Below are 21,343 nucleotides of genomic sequence, written 5' to 3' on the forward strand. Positions count from 1 at the left end.
TTGACATGACCTTTGCTATTTCATACCAATTTACTGATGTTATATATAGTTGTCCAATTTATTGAATGTATCCACTCCCCTATGTAATGCCCTCGGGCCCTCAGGTTAATGATAAAAAAGTTGAAAACAAGTAAATGCACGTTAACGTCGAACACAAGACCCGGGATTCCGTCCTGCCGTACGTACCTTCGCTTACAACACGGCGGCGCAAGAAACACAGATCACGCCATTCAAGCTTGTTTGCGGCCGAAACGTGACGACGACTCTCGACGCCATGCTGCCACACGTAACCGATGGTAAGAATGATGACGTCGCCATCAATCTCCAGCGGGCCGAAAAAGCCCGACAGCTCGCCCGCCTGCGGATCAAAACCAGCAGAGGACCGACAGCCGACACTACAACATTCGACGACGCTGCGTCGAGTAGACAGGGCAGCCGTGTTGGGGTTTGGACCCCGATAGGCCGACAAGGACTTAGCGAGAAGCTGTTACGGCGCTCTTTCGTACCCTGCAAGATCATCCTACGCATTTGCGCACTCGACTATGAGGTAGTACCAGACGGCATTTCGCTATCGCACCAGCGCAGTTCACAAGCTGTAATAGTCCACCTTTTGCGAGTTAAGCCGTTCTAAAGCTGCTAATGAACTTTGGGATATTGCTTAGCTGACGTTCGGGCTTTCTTTTTTGGACTGTGTTACTTTGCTCTTTGTTTCTTTGATAAGTGTATTTTTGTTTATCGCTGCCCTGGTATTTTTGTAGCATGGGGACGATGCTTGTTCAGAGGCGCGCATTGACAAGTGGACTTGGTTATCTTTTCTGGGTGTGCGCTTTTCATCATCTAACAAATGTCATGGCTCAGTGCGAGACGCGCCCGCATGTGTCGGAAGTTTACCGAATGTTATAGATGGTTCTGTTGTCACCGAAGCCTGTGTAGGCTGATTGCATGTGCGACGCGAATTGTGTAGAACTTTCTGGAAGACACGCGGGCCTCATCGATTACTCTGTAACCTTCGATGACTCATGTACGAAAAAAGCCGACGCGCTTGACCGAAAGATTAGATTTTGACGTTCCCCGCTATTGTTGAGCTTTGAGTGTAATCTGTCTTATATATATATATATATATATATATATATATATATATCGTATGGAAGAAGGGGGACACTATATTGGACCACGCTTTCCAGCGCTTTTGCTCGGGGAACGCGGATTTTTCTGGGAGTCCGTACCCTGCTGTAACGGTCGGTCCCAAACGCCGGTGGCTAATAAACGCGTTTACAAGCGGTGGAGGGTGATCCAGCCTACAACGACCATCCTGGAACTTCGATCCCGTACTCTACGCTCAACCATGCCTGAAGACGCATCGCAGCAAACCCCTCCTACTCCATCCTACAAAGTGTCTCTTCTGTCCACCATGTGCTCTGGTGTGGTCGCCACAGCGACCCGTCTAGTTTCAGCGGCGCGGACGATATTGGCGTCGAAGACTGGCTGATCACATATGAGGGGTAAGTGCCGACAACAAATGAGACAACCCAGCAAAACTGAGCAGAGTGCTCTTCTGTGTCGCGGGCGTGGCCACTCTTATGGTACAACAACCCCGAGTCTGATTTTCTGACGTGGTTCTTGTTCAAGACTTCTTTAGTGGCTTTGTTTAACCGCCCGGCTGTGCGCAAGCTGCGTGCAAAATCGCGTTTGCGCGAACGCCCACAGCAACCGGGTGAATCATTTAAAAGCTACATTGAGGTTGTGTGCTCCTGTAAGCGAGTCAACGCGACGATGCTGGAGTCCGACAAAATCGAGCATGTCATTGAAGGGATAAAGTACGATGCTTTCAATATGCTTCTTGCAAAGAATCCTCAGTCCGTGACTGCCATCGTCACTCTATGCCAAAGCTTCGAGGAGCAACGCAGGCAGCGCTCGCTGACACGTCGCAATTCATCGCGCGACGAACACATTGCTGGTTTAGCTACCATCTCCAACCAGCCAGCGCTGCTTGCAGAAATGAAAGCCTTCTTCTGAAAGGAAGTTGCACGCCAGCCGTCCTTGACGACCTTCGCTTAACCGCCGCATCTTCAACAGCCTGCATAGAATTTTATGCCTCCACTCCGTCGCGTGATCGCGCGGGAAATCGCCGAGTTCTTACCAGACCAGCGCCAGCATTTTTCTGCGGCTGTTTTACTAAACTACGCTGAAGCCGCGGCGTTGCTCCAACATGTCTCGGTGCCTGGGCAACTCACTTGCACGCAAGTATCGTGCGTACCCAACCACTTTCTCTGAGTATGCCTCCCAGTTAGGCCGACGTCATGGTTAGGCCCCAACTGCAGCCCGCCATGCAGTGATAGTGGCAGCCACCCTGTACTACGCGACCTTTGTCAGCGAAACAGTGGCGTACTCCTGACAACTCGCCCATAAACTTTGCGTGCGGCTACGCCGGTGACGTCGCACGTTTTTGTAGTCGTGTGCAGCCGCCTAGAGGACCACCCGTCACTAGCCGCCCAGACCGTCCATATAACGACCACTCGTCTTCTATGTCGCCAAGAGCGCCCGACCCCAACTACCCGCCGTTCGCCGTCTCCTGGCCGTCGACCTGTCGCCTATGTGACCTCGCCCCGTCGTTCTGGACGAGGAAAGCTAATCGTCGCAGTCCAAGAGGCAAGGGCTGCTACACGTGGTGCCCTGAAGTGAATATTTAACATTTAGCACAAAATAACGTAACTCATTAGCTTAACAGGCTAGCTCTAAGCGACTCCGATCAATATGCCGTTGGCGACTCTTACCTTAAGTGTATCACTTTATTGGCGTTTGGTTTAATTTATTAGAAACGCCAGGTATAGAACAACTTTTGCTTTAGGAATATAATGTGAACCAACAGTTGTGGAATTTGTTTCGTAGAAGAAATACATAACACTAAATAACTATTGGTTAGTTTGCTCAGTAGTAACATTTTCCAGCATGTATACTAGAACGACAGAAAGCTGAGCCAATTGGTAATTATTCATAATCCAAAATTGTTTCCAGCATGTATTAGTTAAATGCTACTAATGTTAGAGTATGCGTTGATTGTGCTGCTCTTTCTACTGAGGCTGACTCTCATAAGAGATGATATCCATTATATGCAAAAACATTGATAAACTTTTCTCTACTCTTATAGAAGCGGTTGATTCAGAGCTTTTGTACTTCCGTTCAGAGCGGCATTTATAAAAGGCCTTACTGGCGAAAATCTGGCCTTTATTTTCTCTGCCGTGCACGCTTGTGCGTGTTGGTGTTTTTATTTGCCCTGTGTGCTTATTGAAAACTACACGACACTTTGTCTCATACAAGTCGTAGGGTCTGCGGTTATGTAACAATCGCCGCAGGCACTAGAGAAGTATGAAGGCAAAATATTGAAGAAGAGTAGTAGGCGTCTTTATACCACGTGAAAGCCCTAAACAGCGTGTGGCGCAATATTAATACAGATGCATATAACTGCTGTTACTGAAACTTGCACAGTGGATGAGTTCTGCAACAAGGGGCAGAGAGCTTGGCCAGAGTTTTCACATGCCTTCATGTAAACTTTTGCTGACGGCGATGGTCTTTATCAAGACACCTGCTGCAAGTGAAGAATACATTCTTCAGAATTCGTGTACTTCAGTGCTCACTCTGGGCTGAGAAACTGCTTGGAGTAATTTTAACAGAAGCGCTCTTTTCCGAGTCATGGCTGTTTTTTGTCTTCCATCTTCGCCAGCCAAGGGTAGGAACAAACTGGCGCTTTCTTTGGCGGCCGTGACGTACACGCGCGTAGCTGCTGAAGACGTCACGATCATTACAATCTAAGCAATGCTATCGCATAATTCGAGAGTTAGCAGTCCTAAGCTTTCTCGTAGTCTGCTTTTTTTTCTTTGGTTGAAAGACACTATTCTCGAGTGACCCAAAACGTAAAGTTCTCATTTGGTGTCCGCAATCATCACAGCTCTGGAATTGAGTAACCAATAGATAACCCACTGAACATGTAGAAATGCTTCACGTACCTATTGTGCAAGCGAAGTAGCATTCATATTTGTAAGAATATGCTTGGCCTTTGCCATCTTTGGGGAGAGAATCCGAAGGAACTTCTTTGCATTTGTGGCTGTTTGGATCATACACGTACATACTTGCGAATGGCCAAGTTCCTGAATGCTCATGCAGACTTGTCTGATATCCATTCGCGCATGAACTTGCCTCTCCGGAAGTGGGCTTCATTTCTGTTCAAGGAAACAAACTGCCGGTCACCATTCCTCGATTCAGAACTATAATTGTAAAATTGTACATAAAATCCATAACAACATCGGAGCTTAAGGCATATTACCGAATCAACGAATGGTGAAAAGACAGCGGTGGGATTCACAACCTCTTTTTTCAGTCCTTCCCGCTGCCTTCATATATATATATATATATATATTAAAGGCAGTTTACCTGGTGTAGTCTGAACATTTTTAATATGTCACCCCTTTAAAGGTGAACTTTCTTGCATAAATCATTTTGCAGACGAGGTTTACAGGTAATAGGACACACACGCACACACACACACACACACACACACACATATATATATATATATATATACATATATATATATATATATATATGTATATATATATATATTGCCAGGTGCAGCGGTGGCGTAGAGGTAGAACACCCGCCTCGCGTGCAAGAGGTCCGTGGTTCGAATCCCGGTGCCGCGCAATTTTCCACCGGACTAAAAAAAAAAATCCGCGTGTTGATAAAATTGCATAAACAGGCCTGGAGTGTGGCCTGATCCCGGTGACCAGAACCGGTAACGCACTCCGTCACCAGAGCAGGATTGGCCACCCTGGTGCAGCACTTGGCCACAACCTCCTATATGAACACGACAATCAAACCCCGGCCCTCAGTCCCCAGCAGCTGCGAAGCAACTGACCACGGCGGCGGTCAGACCTGCGACGCTGCAGAGGGTGCTAAGAATCCCTGGCTCCGGACAGGCCGCCATTGGAATATGAACCTGGCAACGTTTAACGCAAGAACGTTATCTAGTGAGGCGAGTCTAGCAGTGCTATTGGAGGAATTAGAGGGCAGTAAATGGGATATAATAGGGCTCAGTGAAGCTAGGAGGCCAAAAGTAGCATATACAGTGCTAAAAAGTGGGCACGTCCTGTGCTACCGGGGCTTAGCGGAGAGACGAGAACTAGGAGTCTGATTCCTGATTAATAAGAACATAGCTGGTAACATACAGGAACTCTATAGCATTAACGAGAGGGTGGTAGGTCTTGTGGTAAAACTTAAAAAGAGGTACAAAATGAAGGTTGTACAGGTCTCCGCCCTTACATCCAGTCATGATGACCAGGACGTCGAAAGCTTCTATGAAGACGTGGAATCGGCGATGGGTAAAGTCAAAACAAAATACAGTATACTGATGGGCGACTTCAATGCCAAGGTAGGCAAGAAGCAGGCTGGAGACAAGGCAGTGGTGGAATATGGCATAGGCACTAGGAATAGCAGGGGAGAGTTTGCGGAACAGAATAATATGCGGATAATGAATACCTTCTTCCGCAAGCGAGATAGCCGAAAGTGGACGTGGAGGAGCCCGAACGACGAGACTAGAAATGAAATAGACCTGATACTCTGCGCTAACCCTGGCATCATACAAGATGTGGACGTGCTCAGCAAGGCGCGCTGCAGTGACCATAGGATGGTAAGAACTCGAATTAGCCTAGACCTGAGGAGGGAACGGAAGAAACTGGTACATACGAAGCTGATCAATGAGTTAGCGGTAAGAGGGAAAATAGAGGAATTCCAGATCAAGCTACAGAACAGGTATTCGGCTTTGACTCAAGAAGAGGACCTTAGTGTCGAAGCAATGAACGACAATCTTGTGGGCATCATTAAGGAGTGGGCAATAGAAGTCGGTGGTAACTCCGTTAGACCGGATACCAGTAAGCTATCGCAGGAGACGAAAGATCTGATCAAGAAGCGCCAATGTATGAAAGCCTCTAACGCTACAGCTAGAATAGAACAGACAGAACTTTCGAAGTTAATCAACAAGCGTAAAACAGCTGACATAAGGAAGTATAATATGGATAGAATTGAACATGCTCTCAGGAACGGAGGAAGCCTAAAAGCAGTGAAGAAGAAACTAGGAATTGGCAAGAATCAGATGCATGTGTTAAGAGACAATGCCGGCAATATCATTACTAATATGGATGAGATAATTCAAGTGGCTGAGGAGTTCTATAGAGATTTATACAGTACCAGTGGCACCGACGACGATAATGAAAGAGAGAATAGCCTAGAGGAATTTGAAATCCCACAGGTAACACCGGAAGAAGTAAAGAAAGCCTTGGGAGCTATGCAAAGGGGGAAGGCAGCTGGGGAGGATCAGGTAACAGCAGATTTGTTGAAGGATGGTGGGCAGATACTTCTAGAGAAACTGGCCACCCTGTATACGAAATGCCTCATGACTTCGAGCGTACCGGAATCTTGGAAAAACGTTAACATAATCCTAATCCATAAGAAAGGGGACGCCAAAGACCTGAAAAATTATAGACCGATCAGTTTACTGTCCGTTGCCTACAAAGTATTTACTAAGGTAATTGCAAATAGAATCAGGAACACCTTAGACTTCCGTCAACCAAAGGACCAGGCAGGATTCCGTAAAGGCTACTCAACAATAGACCATATTCACACTATCAATTACGTGATAGAAAAATGTGCGAAATATAACCAACCTTTATATATAGCTTTCATTGATTACGAGAAAGCGTTTGATTCAGTCGAAACCTCAGCAGTCATGGAGGCATTGCGGAATCAGGGTGTAGACGAGCCGTATGTAAAAATACTGAAAGACATCTATAGCGGCTCCACAGCCACCGTAGTCCTCCATAAAGAAAGCAACAAAATCCCAATAAAGAAAGGCGTCAGGCAGGGAGATACGATATCTCCGATGCTATTCACAGCGTGTTTGCAGGAGGTATTCAGAGACCTGGATTGGGAAGAATTGGGGATAAGAGTTAACGGAGAATACCTTAGTAACTTGCGATTCGCTGATGATATTGCCCTGCTTAGTAACTCAGGGGACCAACTGCAATGCATGCTCACTGACCTAGAGAGGCAAAGCCGAAGGGTGGGTCTAAAAATTAATCTGCAGAAAACTAAAGTAATGTTTAACAGTCTCGGAAAGGAACAGCAGTTTACAATAGGTAGTGAGGCACTGGAAGTGGTAAGGGAATACATCTACTTAGGACAGGTAGTGACTGCGAATCCGGATCATGAGATTGAAATAATCAGAAGAATAAAAATGGGCTGGGGTGCGTTTGGCAGGCATTCGCAGATCATGAACAGCAGGTTGCCATTATCCCTCAAGAGAAAAGTGTATGATAGCTGTGTCTTACCAGTACTCACCTACGGGGCAGAAACCTGGAGGCTTACGAAAAGGGTTCTACTCAAATTGAGGACGACGCAACGAGCTATGGAAAGAAGAATGATAGGTGTAACGTTAAGGGATAAGAAAAGAGCAGATTGGGTGAGGGAACAAACGCGAGTTAATGATATCTTAGTTTAAATCAAGAAATAGAAATGGACATGGGCAGGACACGTAATGAGGAGGGAAGATAACCGATGGTCATTAAGAGTTACGGAATGGATTCCAAGGGAAGGAAAGCGTAGCAGAGGGCGGCAGAAAGTTAGGTGGGCGAATGAAATTAAGAAGTTTGCAGGGACAACATGGCCACAATTAGCACATGACCGGGGTAGTTGGAGAAGTATGGGAGAGGCCTTTGCCCTGCAGTGGGCATAACCAGGCTGATGATGATGATGATGATATATTGCCACCTGCGGTAGTGGGGAAAGTGCAACAGAAGAGGTAGAAAGGCCAAGAAGAAAGCAGTGCGCGTGCTACCTCTGGCTGTTGAATAGCCTGGTCCCGCCTCCGTTCTTTATCAGAAGGCAGCTGTCCCTATTAAACGTCGCCAGTCCTCCTTAGAGCCACGTGGCAAGCAGGTGGATGTGCTAGGTATTTCTCACTCATGCCGCAGACCCCACCTGGGAGCAGAACCACCAGTCCAGTGCCAATGCAAACTGCGGTTCATCGGGCCAGCCGCAGGATCAGAGGACTGCCTCCAGAAGACGACACAGCGATTACAACCACTTCAACTGTTATGGGTAGCCGCGATCAGAACCCAGTACACACTTCATAACCCGCGGGTTCCAAAGTGGTTCCATGGCGACGTTTTCGAAGATGTCGAAGATTGGACCACCGATTTTAAGCGCACAGCCGACTGCAATAAATGGGACGACACAACTAAACTGAGAAATGGCTATTTTTGCCTCGAGGAAGGCGCGCGTGCGTGGTTCCAAAACAGTGAGGAGCAACTGACGTCATGGCTTGAGTTCCGCCGTCAGCTACTATACCCGTGATGCCTGGCGCCAGAGAGCAGAACCAGCAATCTAGGCCCGCATCCAGCTTCCCAATGAAAGTGTCACCTGTGAAGAAAGGCCAGCTGCAGTGCAAGTTTTGCCGGCCAGTTTCGACAGTGGCGTCAACTTTCCTTGGCGTTACGCTCTAGCCTCGTCGCCGTTGTGACTGAATGAGTTCGGCGGGCCAACTATTGTTACCGAACCCCCCAACACGGACCTGATCTGCTATGGGTTGTCGCGGGAACGTCGTCGGACACCCCTTCCCACGCGCCGACCAAGACGCAAGACAAAGGCTACCCGGGCGCACTGCGCGGGTCGGCTCCGAGTTCTACGAAGCCCCTCTGACGTCGGCTCCGGACCGTGCACCTGTGTGTGTGCGTGTTTGTGTGTAAAGCATCCCGCGGAGAGGCGGCGTGTTTACGATGGCTGGACGAACGTTTCCGCCGCCTTGGGATCGGGGAAGGACCGAGTGTTTATAAACGGCTGTTGTGCGGATGCTCAGGACACTTTCTTAAGCAGTCATGTTAGACTGAGACACTCTCTCAAGCAGTCGTGTTAGACTGACGTACTTTCTCTCGCAGTCATGCTAGACTGATGAACTGCATGTAAATAATGTAAATAAGCCCTTATTCCTCGTTGTCGATGAGAAGCAGTCCTTCCCTTCAACAAAGTCCTAAGCGTTGATAAGTTGGACGACGGCATGGGCCACTTACCTTCGAATTCATGCCGGACTCCAATCTTGACAACGGGTTACGAGCGATGGGATTGAGCCCCCAATCCTGACACACCGCGTTCGTCGAAGACATGACACGCCTGCTAAAAGGAGCAGGTCTTGGAATAACGCTGACAAGTTACGTCACCTGATGCGAGGAGTGAAGGAGCAGCTCTTCGCTGGTCTTGTGCGGAGCCCTCAGAAGACTGCGCCGAATTTTTATCTGAGGCTGTAAGTATGCAGAAGATGCTTCAGCAGCAATAAAACTTCTACGAGTGGCGAGTCAACGCGACATCCACTTCCAATATTTTCACAGCGACTGGAAGGAACAATCACAACCTCCGAGAACACATCCGCACTATTGTGCGGGAAGAATTGCAGAAGATTTACCGCGCGTCACAAGCTACGGTGAGTTCCATTGCCAATGTTGCAAAATATGGAGTACACCAAGCGCTCCGGTCCAGCTTTCCTCTTGCTAACAGTGCGCCTGCAAAGACTGAGCACCACCATGCGACCTACGTAGAAGTCCTGACACTCCCTGCTTCGTCAACCCCGCTGTTTCTTCACGCCGCTCATCCAGTTGTACTATCACCAGCCCAACCGATACAATACATCGCAGAACGACCCACGTCTCCAGCGTTTCCGCCTGCCGGCCCTCATCTTGTGCTTCAGCCGGAGCAACCAGTGCATTACGCCGACGACCTACGCATGAATCCTTGCAAATCGGATGTTTGGCGCACACCGGACCGCCGTCCTCTCTGCTTACACTGCGATTAGGCAGATCATTTGCACCGCCAGTGTCGATACCGACATTTTGGGTTGCGGGGCTTCTCCGCCTACTCGCCGCCACTCCGACCTGGCCAACAACCCCAGGATATTGAACATTATTTAGCTCAATAGCGCACGGCACCACCTATCGGACAATAGCCATGCTGGACGTCCTCAAGTCGAATTTCACCACCACCCCAGCAACATTCGCGAGCAAGATCGCCAATTCCCCGCCCGGATAACTAACTACAGCGATCTTTGGGGGCGAGGCCACCGGCAGTCGACGCGCTCAATACCTCCGATCGATGCGAACAAGGACGGGCACCAATCCGACGTAACTGCAGCTGAACAGAATGACCGCCTTTCGCTCGACATACCGGTGGTGATCCATAGTTACGTGGCTAGCGCTTTAGTGGATACCGGGATGGACTTTTCAATTTTAAGCGGGAAGATGGCGATGTTTCTTAAGTAGGTTATCACTCCTTGGCATGGCTCGCAGATTCGTATGGCTCGTGGTCACGTCGTGACTCCTCTGGGAACCTGCACGACCTAAGTTCGGATTCCAGGATCGACATTCTTGGCCTTGTCCTACGCGAATGCTGCCGTGACGTCATTTTCGGGGTTAAAATTAAAATTAAATTAAGGGGTTTTACTTGCCAAAACCACTTTCTTATTATGAGGCGCACCGTGGGGGAGGACTCCAGAAATTCCGACCACCTGGGATTCTTTAATGTGTGCCTACATCTAAGCACACGGGTGTTTTCGCATTTCGCCCCCATCGAAATGCGGCCGCCGAGGCCGGGATGCAATCCCGCGACCTCTAGTGCGCAGCAGCCCAACACCATTGCCACGGAGCGACCACGGCGGGTCATTCACGGGGTTTACTTTCTGCAAGAATACGGCGCTGTTATTGACCCACGGGGAGGTGTAGCCACCTACTCAGACGACCGAACGATCGGCAGGTACGATGACAACTGACATGACGACGCTCTTCGTGTTTCTACCGAGAGCGTTACGCTTCCTCCAAGAGTCAGTGTCCTCGATGAAGTTATGTGCGGTGTAATGCGCTAACGCCAAGTCACAGCACAAAGTAACTTATGACAGCTACTGACGCATGGTGTTTGTGCTGCTAGGAGTGTGCTACGGCTTTGTGTTGGCTGTTCTCAGTTGTTTGTCACTTCAGTAAAGAGCATCGACACATTTTTCGCAGTACTTCGACTGCCTTTAACGCCGTAATAGAGAACGTGGCTGAGTGTTTCGAATCTGAAGCAGTGGGGATGATTAACAAGCCACTGGGTAACATAGAATATAATTCAGCGATATCGAAAGTCGACAAGGCAGCGCTGCGTGAGCTCTTGCGTGAATTCAGCGCATGTTTCACAAGTTCGTCTAAGCTACCCCAGACTTCAATTGGAAGGCACAGGATGATCACATGCGACGACGCACGCCTGATACGCCAGCATTCCTACCGCGTGTAGGCCAAAGAAGGCGAAGCGCAAGTAAAAGAAATGCTTGAAGACGGCGTTATCAAACCTTCCAAAAGCTCATGGTCGTCTACGGTCGTTCTTCTCAAAAAGAAAGGTGGAACGCTACGCTTCTGCGTCGACTACCGGAAGCTCAACAACGTAACTAAGAAGGGCGTGCACCTCCTGCCACGTATCGACGATTCATAAGAAAGATTGCGGTGTTCGCAGTATTTTTCGTCACTCGATCTGAAAAGCGGATTCTGGCAGATCAAGGTAGACGAAAGAGACCGCGCGAGAACTGCCTTTGTGTCAACCCAGGGCCCCTGCGAATTTCGAGTGCTGCGTTTCGGTTTGTGTTGAGCTCCAGCTAGGTTCCAGCGAATGATGGATACTGTCCTCGCTAGACTGAAGTGGCAGACTTCTCTCGTGTATCTCGATCACGTAGTTATCTTTTCTGAATATTTGAGCAACATCTTCATCGCCTGCGGAATGTGCTGGAAGCAATCCTATCGGCTTATCTCACGCTTAAACCCGAAAAGTGCCGCTTCGGCTATCAAGAGCTTGTTTCTGGGTCACGTCATCAGCGCTAGAGGAGTCCGACCCGATCCCGACAAGCTTGCTGCGGTAACCGCTTTTCCTCCTCCGGTCGACAAGACCACGCGGCCTTTCCTAGGCTTGTGTGCGTATTACCACCGTTTCATTGAAAATTCTCGCAGATAGCGGAACCCCTGACTCGCCTTACGAGGGATGACCCGCCATTGGCCTGGACAAATGAGCAACAGGTGGCCTTCGCTGAACACGACAACGCTCGCAGTCAGCAGCCATCCTGGCTCATTTTGGCGACGACGAGGTACATACTGACGCTAGTAACAGCGGTCTTGGCGCAGTACTCGTCCAAAGTCAAAAAGGCAATTGAAGAGGAATCGATTATGCTAGCCGCTCGCTGTGCCGTGCCGAGGCGAGCTACTCTACCACAGAAAAAGACCGTCTCGCCATTGTGTGGGCGATCACGAAGTTTCGCGCTGATCTCTACGGCCGTCCTTTCAAAGTGGTGACTGCCCACCATGCGGATTGACATTCGTAGCCTGAATGTTCGTTGGCAAACATACGCGATTCTTCAGAACAACTGCCAAGGTGGAGCTTGTGTATGGTTACAGGAAGCTGACGTCAATATCGTTTACAAGTCCGGCTGCAAGCACGAAGACGCTGACACAGTGTCGCGCACACCTGCCGAATCTGTCAGTCGAAAGTCGGAAAACTATGACGCCTTCCTGGGCGCCATTACTGCATCGGACTTGATAAGACGGCAGCGTGACGACGCTGAAATTCGTCCTATCATCGACCACTTAGGTGACTGGCCAACAACCATTCCACGCAGTTATGTCGCGTGTTGACGTTCTTCTGTCCGCGAGACGACGTGCTCTACAAGAAAAACGCCTGTTCGAAGGACCTAGCCTACCTCCTGGTGGTCCCAAAAGACTTGCGGGATGACATTCTTTTCGCTTGCCATGGCGAGCCGACATTTAGACACTTAGGCTCCTCACGAACGCTTGCCAGAGTGCGCGAGATGTATTATTGGCCCGGGCTTTCGGCGCGCGTCACACAGTATATTAAAGGCTGCCGTGAATGTCAGCGGCGGAAGTCACCGCCCATGAAGCCCGCCGGGTTATTGCAACATATCGAACCACCTCATAAGCCATTCAACCAAGTCGGCTTGGACATTCTTTGGCCTTTTCCTCTCTCGACAGACGGCAACAAGGGGCTTATTGTCGCGACTGACCATTTACCCCGATATGCCAAGAAGGAGGCGCTCCCACGAGCCACAGCTTCTGAGGTCACGCAGTTCTTCATGCGCCACATTGTATTGCACGATGGTGCCTCGTCCACTGTAATCACAGAGAGAGCGACGGCGTTCACAGCACAGCTCATGCAAGAAATTTGTCACTTGAGCGACACTAGGCAAAGAAAGACTACTGCTTACCATCCGCAGTCCAACGGACTTACGGAGTGCCTAAATAAGACCATCATGCACATGACCTTGATGTACATCGACGTCCAGTACAAAACACGGAATCATATCTAGCCTTACGTGACCTTCGCGTATAATACCGCCGTACAAGAAACGACGCGATTTACACCATTTCGTTTCCTTTACGGCCGCAAAGTTCAGCTGATGCTGAACGCCATGCTGCCGTGTCAAGGCGACGACCGCCTAACTACTGGAGCCGAAGAACTAGCCCAGCGCCTTGAAGAAACTCGCCAGCTTGCGCGGCTGCACATCGGTCAGCAGCAGCACGCAGATGCACGGCGTTATAACATCCGCCCCAGACAAGTATGCTACAACCCCGGCGACCAACTGTGGGTGTGCACTCCTGTTCCACGCCGTGGCCTTAGTGAAAAGTTGCTCAGCCGGTATTTTGGCCCATACAAAGTGTTGCGCCGCATTAGTGACGTGAACTGACGTGAAAGTCGTTCCGGACAGTGCAGCTCACACACGACGTAGACAACAACCTAGTCCTGACATCGTTTACGCCGTCCGCATGAAATCATATGTTGCGCCTTCGTGATTGCTTTTTCTTCATTTATTCGTTTTCTATATTTGCGCTCATACGTGCAACTAACACGGTTACCCCTGTTTCTTTAGACTCTTCACGTCACGCTTCACCTCTGTTGTACTTGTGTGTTTCTTGTGGCTGTCACTGTGTCCTCTTCACCAGCATCTGCATTGACCCCGTTTTTATTACCCTTACACCGCTGGCTAACCATCGAGCCACTTCTCCTTTCGAGGAAGGGGGACATTCCATCTGTATTAGTGGGGACAGTGCAAAGGAGGAGACAAGAAGGCCAAGAAGCAAGAACTGCGCGTGCTACCCCCGCCCGCTCGATAACCTGGTCGCGTCGCCGTTGTTTTTCAGAAGCCAGCTGTCCACATTTATTTATTTATTTATTTATTTATTTATTTGCTTACTTATCTGTCATGCGCAGAAATTCCAACCGACTGGAAATACGCGAAAGTAATCCCCATACCAAAAACAGCGAATCCGTCTCTCCTCACATCATACAGGCCAATATCTTTACTATGCACATGCGCGAAAACCCTCGAACACATAATTTTCAAGCACATTTCTGCCTTTCTTAACGACAACGCAATAATTGACGCAAGACAACATGGTGTCCGGCGAGGTTTCTCTACTGTAACTCAGCTCGCAGAAACAGTTCACGACTTAGCGACAGCTTTAGATAGACAATGTCAAATAGACTTAATATTTCCCGATTTTGAAAAAGCATTTGCCCGCGTCTCTCACTCCAAACTACTTCTTAAACTAAAACCCATTTTAAAGAACGACGCCTTAGTTAACTGGATTGCAGCATATACCTTTAATTACGGAAACAAAGTGTTCAGGTCCACGATGCACCTTCGACGCCCCCAACTGTAGACTCAGGCATTCCACGGGGATCAGTGTTATGGCCGCTCGTCTTTCTTATCTTTATCAACGACGTCATCAGTGACATACGCGTCAAGATAAAGCTTTTTGCTGAAGCCTGCATTTTGTGCCACGAAATACGCAATTCAAATTATCAGGAAGCTTTAAACACTGCGCTGTCTAAAATACAAACATGGTGCTCGAAATGGCAGATTAGTATTAACCTCAACAAGACTGTTCAATGACCATTACTCGCACAAAGAATCCCTTAACCCCTACTTATAGCATTAACAACCAGTCTTTATCAGTCGTGTCTACGTACAAATACTTGGGAGTAGTAATAACATCAGATCTTAGGCGGAATCAACATGTAACATATATACATTTATAATAAAGCAATGAAGAGACTAGGCTTTTTAAGGCGATCAATGGGAAACGCTTCACCTGAAACAACACTCTTAGCATATAAAACATTCATCCGACCCATTCTAGATGGTGGTGATGTTGAAGCAGGCGGGGTTAGCCTGGCATACATAGCCGGCAACTGTTCCGCCTGATCCTCCTTCGAGTTGAGATCAGGGGTCCCGTGTGAGCTCCGTGTCTCGCAGGAAGGTTATCAGCAGTCGTTGCGCTCTCTTCCTGAATGCCGCGGGCCCTCCAGGAAAAACAACGTCTTCAAAGGTCCTGTGCGTGAGACCGCTTTTTTGCAGGTTGTCGACCAACGCTTTTCTTTCTGTGTCAAACTGTGGGCATAGCCAAATGAAATGTTCGATGTCACCAATGTCACCACAGAAAACACAGAGTGGGGAAGCGCGATGCCCAGTCTTGAATAACCAAGCTGGGGTGTATGCGGAGTCGGTCCTGATGCGGTATAAAAGCGTCGCTTGTTCGCGTGTAAATCCATCAGTCACACAGGATTCGTGTGGATTCTTGTGCATCTGTCTAAAGTGAAGGCGGATTGAATCCTTAGGGTTTTGAAAAGCTTTTGGAGCTTTCACTTTTGGGACACATGTCAGCGCTAGGCGTGCAAGGGCGTCAGCTTCCTCGTTTCCATCAATTCCTACGTGTGATGGAATCCACTGAAACCTTATGTTGAATCCTTTGCTCGTTAGGTCGTCAATCAGTGCCATAGACTGCCTCGTAAGTTTCTCTAGAGGTAGGCCCCGATGTAATCTTTGTAATGCTGACTTGGAATCCGTCAGCACCACGACATCTCGTGCAGAAAAGGCACGTAGTTTCCGCAAAGCCGCGGTGATTGCGGCGCTTTCTACTGTTGTAGAGGAAACTACGCGATCCAGTCGGCCAGACCATGACAACACATCAAGGGATGGTATGCAGAATGCCGCTGCACAGCTATCTGTTTGTGCGCACACCGAACCGTCTGTGTACACTTGTAGATGGCTTTGAAACACAGTTCTCAAGTGGTCCAGCACAATAAACTTGGCTTCGGCAGTTGAAATGGTGCGTTTCGTCGGTAGGTGGGGTACATTGAGGCTGCAGGTAACGTCCGGAAAAGACCATGGCGGGTCAAGGCGACTTCGTTTAGGCCATTGCAATCCTAAAAATCGGAAGGTGTTCAGCGCCGCATGGAAATGTGAGCGAGTTCTTGATCTTAGCCGCCGGAGAAGCGCCGTGCCTGCGCGTGACTCGCCCAGCCCTAATAGCTGCGTCAGCAAGGCCTGAGATGCCAAGAGGCGGAGTGGAAGAGACTCTGCCTCATTAGTGACTTTCTTGTTTGAAGCCGCCGTTGGAACTCCCATCGCCAAGCGAAGTCCCTTTCTGTGCACTGCCTCCAAGCGCTCGAATTGACTCGATGACGGTGACATCAGAGGGAGCTGATAGAGAATGCGGCTTGTTATCAGTGCAGCGTTCAGTTTAAGCATGGATATAGGATTGTTTCCCCAACGTACACCTGCCAATCGACGAAGTGCGTTGATTCTTTGCACTGATGCAACCACAACACTTTCGACCGCACCACGCCATAGTAGCTTGTTGTCGATGGTGACGCCCAGGAATCGAACATGAGTTGCACGAAGAATTGAATGCCCTCTGATATTCAGCGTCAGACGTGTTGACTTGCGTCTCACTCCCGGGAAAAAGCATGAAGGCTGATTTTTCTGCTGATAAGGATAGGCCAAGCGTCGATAAGTGGCGATCGATAGTGGAGATTGCGGCCTAGGCTATCCGGGCCAAAACGTTTGTGTTGGTACCCCGAGATCCAAATGCAGATGTCATCTGCGTAGATGGACATTTTAACTGCCGTCCGACCTACTTTCAGGGCATCTGGAAGGCTGGCCATGGCAACGTTAAAAAAGCAAGGGGAATAGGACACTTCCTTGTGGGACGCCGAGGGAAATGCGTCGCTTGACACTCATTATACTTCCCAGCTTAACTTGTACACATCGATCACTGAGAAATTCATGGACGAATCGAAAAGCATTTCCCGAGACGCCCATGGCTCGGAGTCCGTTGATGATGCCTGTATGAAGCACACAGTCGTATGCCTTGGCAACGTCCATAAAGATGGCGAGTGTGGAAAGGCCGTCTACGCGATGGTGCTCGATATGGCTTAGTAGATCCAAGACACTGTCCTGGGCACTCAACCGTGGACGAAATCCGGTCATACATGATGGCAGTCTATTTCCTTGCTCAAGATACCATGTTAACCTCGTACATACTATAGTCTTTCCATCAACTTTGATACGCATGATGTTAGCGATACTGGCCGATATGAGGTGACGTTTGCAGGATTCTTTCCGGACTTGAGCACTGGCACCACCCATGCTGTCTTCCACGCTTCTGGGATCTCTCCTGTGCTCCAGACGTGATTAAATATGTCCAGAAGTGCTCGTTTTCGTTCATATGGCAGATTTGTCAGCATCTGATTGCTGATCGAATCGGGACCCACAGCACAGCGTCTTCTTAATTTGCTAAGCGCCAAATCCAACTCACGAAAGGTGAACGGCGTATCCATGGTATGGAATGCTTCAGACAACAGAGGGATCGATACTCCTGCTGATCTGCCAGATGTGTATACGTCTGCAAAATCTTCTGCAAGGGTTTGCAAATCTTTTCCTTGCTTTAAAGCAAGTGCTTCGAATGGCCTGTGTAGGCGAATCTTTCCGAATAGGCCATTCATTACTCCCCATATCCTTGTCATGGGAGTAAACGCCGATAAACTCTCACAGAAAGCAGCCCATTGAACTCGTCTTAATCTTTTTGTGTGACGACGGATGACAGCGTTTATCCTGTTGTATTCAGTTTTCGCAGATGGATTTCCCGTTTTTCTCATTAGTTTTCGCTCCGCTCTCCTACGCGCTGCGCAGAGGTTCTTTAGTTTCAAATCAGGAGTAGGGAAATGATCTGGCAGTTTCAACATTGAGGTAGCCACTCTTTTGCTCCGCAGCATATCTGCGAACAGCTCACCAGGGGATTCGTCCAACGCTTCTCTGTATGTGTCCCAGCGGGTCACAGCACAGAATTGTCGCCCAGCAGTGTGAAATCCGGTGATGTTGGTGAAGATCGGAAAGTGGTCACTGCCCATCCTGTCTGGGGCCGTTGTTGACGATACGACAAGGTCTGTAGAATGGATCACGAGGTCTATGGCACTCCATGAATCTGGTGGTCTGAAGAAAGTCGGTTTGCCATCGTTCGCGATACACAAGTCAGCAGCTTCCGCGGCTGTGACTAGTTCCTTGCCTCGGGAATCTGCAGTCTTAGCTCCCCAAAGCGAATGATGTGCGTTAAAGTCCCCACAGATTATTATAGGAGAGGGGCAACGAATGCAAAGGTCCTTTATGAACGCCTCCATGGAGACCTTCCTGCGAGGACTTATATACACCGACACCACACTGAGTTTTCGTTTTCCTAGGCACACTTGCACAGCGGCGACTTCCAAGAAGGTAGAACAAAGGTCTTGCACTGGTAAGGTGACGTGAGGTATTTCTCGCCTGATGTATATCATCGCACTTCCATTTGCAAATGATGGTATACTCGGATTTCCATGTCTGATGTACCCTGGGATCGTCCTTCCATTTGGGAGACCGGCCTCCGAGAGGGCTAGAATTGGTATAGGTATGTCTCGAAGGGAAAGGCTGAGTTCAGAAAGACGCTGTAGAATACCGGCGCAGTTCCATTGCATTATTAAGGGCACTTTTGGACGACAGAATGAACCAAGTGGGCGAGACATTGCCATTATGCTACTGAGTGTATGTGGAAGTAGAGCAGAGTATTACTGACTCAAGAGCCAGCACTGCTTCCAGCATGTCCTTCGTTGAACTAGCAAGCATCTTCGCGACGTGGGAACGTAGTGCCGTGAACAAAGCGCGTATCACATGCTGGCAGTTTTCCTGCTGACTGTTGCCAAGTGGTACTTGAGGTCGGTTTACTGCCGCCGCATAGGTGCGCTTTTCGGACTCTTTTCGAACAGGTTTCTCAGCCGCTGTGACCGTTTGCGTTGGCTCAATAACTTCTTTTATCGGTGTGAGACGCGGGAAATGAGATGCGTACTCTGTTTCCAAACCGGTTAGTTGTGGCGCTATGGACGTCTTCTTCGTGTTCGATGGTGCGCTTGCACTCTTTGGACCGAGAACAAACATCTTATTTCTTCGTTGAGCAGCTGTCCGCGCCGGGCATCGACCGTAGCTAGCAGGATGGTCACCGCCGCAATTTGCACACACAAAGTTGTCTTTACTTGCACACGTCTTAAAGTCATGAGGTCCCCCACAGCGCTTGCACCTCTGTTCCCCACGACAGTACTTAGCGATATGTCCGAAGCGCTGACACTTAAAACAGCGTGGTGGTGTCTCCACGTAGTCGACAAGCTCGTGTCTGGTGAAACCAAGGTTGATCTTCTCCGGGCGTTCAGAATTTGGAGCAAATGTGAGAACCACCGAGTTAGTGCGCCTTGACTCCCATTCAGATGACGAGGTTTGGACCCGACGGATGATTCTTCTTGCATGGAATACTCCCTGAGGTCTCAGGTAGGTGAGCAGCTCTTCATCCGAGTACCATTTAGGGACTCCTCTAACAATGCACGTGTTTTTCATATAACTGCGTGGGACACGGGCAGATATGACTATGCCACCGATATTCTTGGTCTCTAGAAGGACGTTGGCTTGTCCTTCTGTCTCTACATTTAAGAGCAGTGCTCCCTGTGCTGTGAAGTGGCTCTTCACTGGTGCTCCACCGAGAATCGTTTCAAGCTGAGAATACAGGACAATAGGGTTTACTTGCCTTAAATCATCTCTTTCAGATGTTGCAGTGATTAACACTGGAATGCCCTCCGCCCTGTCTTTACGATGGCGCACAATTCGGAAACCACCCTCGTCCATATCTAGGTCTGAAGCGTTCGCCACGTTGTCGTCATCGATGATAGTTGACTCGTCTTCAGATTCACCAGTGTCTTGTCGCTTGCAGTCAGGCTGGCTTGTACAAACCAGCTGGCGTTTCTGACCCGGTGTCAGCCCTTGGGAGGTCATGGCGGGGTGCTCGTCGGTGCCAGCTTGGTTCCTTCTAGCACCTTGTGAGGCGGCGGGTGGCGCAGCACCGGTCGGTCTCCGATACGGAAGGTACCTTTTCGAGTCGACAGACGTCTTGAACCGTTCTGACCAGTAATATTACCAGAAAATAACGAAAATAACGATAAATGTAGGCAGAGCTACTCAGACAGGCTAGCAGCAGGTTCTTCGTCTTCTTCGTCTCCCCGCTCGACCCATTCTAGAATACGCTGCAATTGTTTGGGATGCGCACACACAAACCAGCATCACTAAAATTGAGAAAGTCCAAAAAAAAATCTGCCAAGCTTATTTTCAATTCGTACAGCTGGCACACATCCCCATCATCTCTTCTAGAAGCTGCAGAACTGGAAAACCTTGCAGTAAGGCGTTACCGGAACAGAATGAAATTTTTCTTCTTACTGTATAACAATCAATTAGAAATAGATAAACCATCATATATTCTACCGGCTAGTCACCTATTTTTCCTGCAGGACCAACGCATTTAAAAATTGTTTTTTCCCGCGCAGGATTTCCGAATGGAACGCTCTACCTGCCACAACTGTCGACTGTCTAACGGTTTCATCCTTTCTTTCTGCACCTTTTGAATAAACCATAGCGTTTATTCCTCGTTTTTACCAGTCAAACCATGATTGTGAAAAGTTTCTCTTATGTTGTTTGTTATGCAGATTCTTGTTGAGTGTCTGTTATCTTGTTTGATCTCATTTCATATTTGTTTTTTTCTTTTCAAATGCCTACTCCTGGCTAAGGCCTGGCAACAAGGCTGGCAGTACTTGTAAAATAAATAAATAAATAAATATGTGCGCTTCTCTCTGCAGCGGCTCGGTGTAGTCGCGGCCCCTTTCCACCAATTCATCTTCAAATAAACAAATAAACGCACCCCATCGTAACAGTTTTGACGGACGGTGCGGGGTGAAACAACGGTGCTCCCCGAAGAACAACGACGAACCTGCCGCAAAAGCGCAATCCATGGAGATGTGCCGAAGTCGCGGAATTTCTGGTCTGCCACCAGAGATGGCTTCCGACGGCGACAACCCGCCACCTTCTTCCAGC

General features: G+C 48.9%; 1 long non-coding RNA gene across 1 annotated transcript in view; it reads right to left on the reverse strand.

The window, feature by feature from the left end:
* LOC126519310 (uncharacterized) overlaps positions 1–21,343 on the reverse strand; it is a 103,320-nt gene that overhangs the window by 45,931 nt on the left and 36,046 nt on the right. The window contains exon 3 of the long non-coding RNA XR_011890559.1: positions 4,005–4,217. This is a non-coding gene — a long non-coding RNA (uncharacterized lncRNA). The remainder of the gene's footprint in view (positions 1–4,004; positions 4,218–21,343) is intronic.

Source organism: Dermacentor andersoni, chromosome 10 (genome assembly GCF_023375885.2).
Source record: "Dermacentor andersoni chromosome 10, qqDerAnde1_hic_scaffold, whole genome shotgun sequence".
Classification (NCBI taxonomy): domain Eukaryota; kingdom Metazoa; phylum Arthropoda; class Arachnida; order Ixodida; family Ixodidae; genus Dermacentor; species Dermacentor andersoni.